We start from the raw sequence: 4,084 nt of genomic DNA on the forward strand, positions 1-4,084 counted from the left end.
AGCATACAAAATGCTTAAAGGTAGAGAGGGACAGGGAAGAGTCAAATATGGTTGAGTTTTCAGCATGGTTGATGGGATGGATAATGACATATTTATAGAGAATAATGGTGAAGAAGCACTTTTTTTAAAAAAAAAAGGGAAATTAAGTGCAATTTTGAACATTGGGTTTTATTTAGTAATAATGTTTATTGAGATTCTACTAGATTCTGGGTGCCAGGGATACAGTGACAAATGACACAGTTCTACCCCTGAAGACACTTAAGTGTAGAGCTATCAATGGACAATGAAGGCATGCTGTGTATATTTTAGTTAAAATGAAAATTTCAGAGTTTTATAAGAATGGAAGATACCTAGTCCTACCTTGAGGGATCCTGGAAGTCTAAGCCGTGCTGAGGAATTTGAGTTTTATCCTGTAGTTGAGGTGGTGAAGTGTTGATAAAACAGGTGAGTGATGACTGAAGATGTATTCAAAATAGATCAGGGGCTAGGAAAGGTAGATTTGGGAAGGAGAGGCGGTGGCACTGGAGACAGCAGGCCCCATCAGTAGTGGCTGCAAGCATCTCAGCAAGATCTGATGGGATCCTAGGGCAGGGTGGAGGCAGCCACAAGGCCACAGAAACACAAGGTGGCAGTCCTCCTTGTAGCAGGTGTCTTCATGGCACCTCAAGTTGTCCCAGACTGTGCACTTCAGTGCCCACCTCCATTCTTCCCTTCTCTTCCTGTCTCCTCATGTTTCTGTCTAGCAAAGCCTATCTTCATTAGACATTGTAGTAAGCAATCAATTTGCCATTGAACGATGAAGTCACAAGCTCATTTTAAGAGGACCACCCTTAATTCTAAATTGGGGGCATTTCAGGTAGGATTATTTAGTTAAAAAGCATACTTTTTTGGCTGTGTGAGGGTGTCTTACATTTCATAGCTGGCCACCTGCTCTGCCTGCTTATAAAACCAGCCTTGTGCTGCATACAGCATGGTCAGAGGTGAACAAGTGAGGTTTTTCTTCTCAACTTTTGACAAGGTCTCTGTATCAATTGCTTTGGTTGTAAGAACTGAAAATAACTCTGGTTAACTTAAGAAAACGTTAAGAAGAAGTTAGGGGTGTGGCAGGGTGAACTTCTTGGAAAGATATGTGATGTCTCACAGAATCAAAGGAAAGTTGAGCAACCAGGCAGGGGAAGTAAGTAGCTACAGTTATCAGGAGCTGATAAATTTTCTCTCTGGGACACTGCCCTAGAGGTGAGTTGGCTTCCAATTTAGATTCCAGAGGGAAAGCACTTGATTGGCTTTATTAGCTTAATGTACCCATCCCTTGATGATGGGTACAAAATGAGGGTGAGGGGCACCATGGATCAAACCCTATAGTTCCAATTAGGATGGGGAAGAGATAGGGAGTCTGTCACTAGAACAGGGAATGGGTGCTACAGCAGGCAAATGACAGATATTCACCATAGCATCATGTTGCTAATTTGTAAATTGAGGGGACTAGGAGACTTTACATCTTCTTCCTCTAACCTTTGGAATTTGGGAGTCAAATATGGCTTAGTACCTTGGTATGCTTTCACAAGTCTATGGACACCCCTTCTCAGTTCTTCCCTTAGTCAGTGAGACAGTTTCAGTTTTAGGTGCTAGGTTTGATGGCGTCTGAATAGAGCTACCAGTGTTTGCATGCTGGATATTTCTGATTGGCTCATAGCAATGGACAGGCTAGTGTTTAAAGAATAAATCTGTGAAGGAAATTTTCACAAATGTGATGGAAAGATATAGGTTTTGTAGCTTCCTTGCAGCAGAAGTCTATTCCAGAAATTAGCTTTGTTTAAAATGCATGACCTCTTCAGTTTTAGGGATTTCTACTTTTCTTTCCATTTCAAGACTAAAAATGTACACTCATAAGATTGTTCAAAATGGAGCTGTCCTATTTCTGACCAGACAAAATGTTGACCAAAAAATTAATTACAGCAGAATCTGCTTAATCAGCCCATGTGTTAGTGGTGTGGCAACTGCCATGGGACATCTCCAGAGACCCTCTAACAGCGGCCTTTGTGGACTCCAGGCAGCCAGCATCTCTGGGTTGCTGAGGCCCTGGCAGCAGCCTTCGTTTGCCTTTTACAGCAATAACAGATGCTTGGCACCAGTTGGTGTTTGCCACCATAAGTTTCTTTCTATTCAAGACCATAAGATGCTTTCTGGCTCTGTTCTGGCTTCACTGTGAAACTTTCCCTCCTTCATTAGAGATGGGCAGAATCCTAGTGATTTGAGCTCTGGCTTTGATTTGGAAAATAAATTTCATGGAAAAGTGGAGTGTGTTCCTTCCTTTGATTTCTAACTTTTCTTTTTACTTGTATGTGACTCAAACTGAAATTATAGCCTTCTATTATTTTCCCCTTGAATGATTTTTGACCTGCTTCTAACAAATAGGGAACATACACCAACCAGCATGAGAAAACCAGGGTCAGCATTAGAAAACCATGTGTAAAAGCAAATGGAAAACCAACATCCACGACTCATAAAAATTAATGGCAGGGTGTGGCACACAGCTGCCCAACTGACGAGAAGAAAGCTGTATTGTGAATTGCTGGGGAATTAACTATTGTAAGAAGAGAAGCATAGTAATAGTGGATTTGAGCTGGTAACATCAGTGGAGAAGATGGCAGGAAGGAGAGAAATATTTAAGCATTTGCCTGAGAATTAGTGGTTTTCTTTGATACATTGATATTTTTCACTGTGGAAATACTCATTCAGTGATGATTGCAGGGGTTATGACAATAGCTGCTGGTGAGATAGGAACTTAGAGAATTCTAAGGAAAGGAAGATTTAGATTTGAAACACTTGACTAAGAGGATTTCATTATGGACACTTGGGCAAGAAATCAGAATTTTATTCAGTTCTGAATACAGGATGCACTTGAATGATATAAGTCAAAGGTGAAAGAAGAAAAGCAAAACAAGGAAAGATGAAAGAAAATTGCTTCTCTGACATAGTACGTGTTACTTCTACTCACATAACATGGGTCAGAGGAAGTCAAGTGGCCACACATACATCAATGAGGAGAAAAATAGGGTCCTCCCATCAGGAGGGCTTAGTAAAAAGATGCAGCAAGTATCTTGAACAAGTAATGCAATCTGCCATATTTCTGAAACAATTTCTTTGATTATCATAGATTCTTAGTTTGTATCTTCCTGAGACATTTTTGCTAACACTTATTTTTCTAGCAAAATTTTCACTTCATCCAAGTTTTTAAATTTAGTAAAATACATATTTTCATGTTATTCTTTTATTTTGCCTTAAATCTCTGCTGCATCTCTTCTATTCCCCCTTTCCCTCTAGTATTTCTGATTTGTGACACCTGTTTTTTCCATGATTAATATTGCCAGAGATTTTGCCTACTGGCTTTTCAAACTACAAGGCTTTGTAGTTATCTGTGGTACTTCTGATTTCTATTGTATAAATGTTTGCCCCTTTTTCTGCCTTGTCTAGTTTCCTTGAACTTATTTGTTATACCTTTCTTAATACCTTAAGTAAACATTTAGCTAATTAATATGCATTTTCTGACTATGTAAGCATTTTACGTTATATTTCCCTTATATGCAGCCTCTCAAAAATTTCCACATGTAATTGCTTTATTATCTTCCAGTTTTAAATATTTTTTGATTTCCATTATGACTTCTTTGATCTACTAAGTTTGGCAATTTAAATATGAATATATATTCAACATTGTTAGTTATATTCTTCCAATAATTTGTATCCCTAATTACTTTTTTTCTGCTTGAACTACCATTTCTTTTTTTTTTTTAATTTTTAAAAAATTTAGACGGTAGAAGTATTTTTTGTTACATGGATGAAATGTATCATGCTAAGTCAGGGCTTTCAGTGTACCCATCAAAAGAATAGTGTACGTTGTAACTGATAGGAAAATTTTTATCCCTCACCCTCTTCCATCCTCCCCCTTCTTGATGATATATATCCCACACTGAGTTCCCACGTATAAGTGAGAACATATGATATTTTTTTTTCATTCCTGAGATTCTTCACTTAGGATAATGGTTTCCAGTTCCATCTAAATTGCTGTGAAAGGCATTATTTCATT

The sequence above is a fragment of the Eulemur rufifrons genome, chromosome 8 (genome assembly GCF_041146395.1).
Source record: "Eulemur rufifrons isolate Redbay chromosome 8, OSU_ERuf_1, whole genome shotgun sequence".
Lineage (NCBI taxonomy): Eukaryota > Metazoa > Chordata > Mammalia > Primates > Lemuridae > Eulemur > Eulemur rufifrons.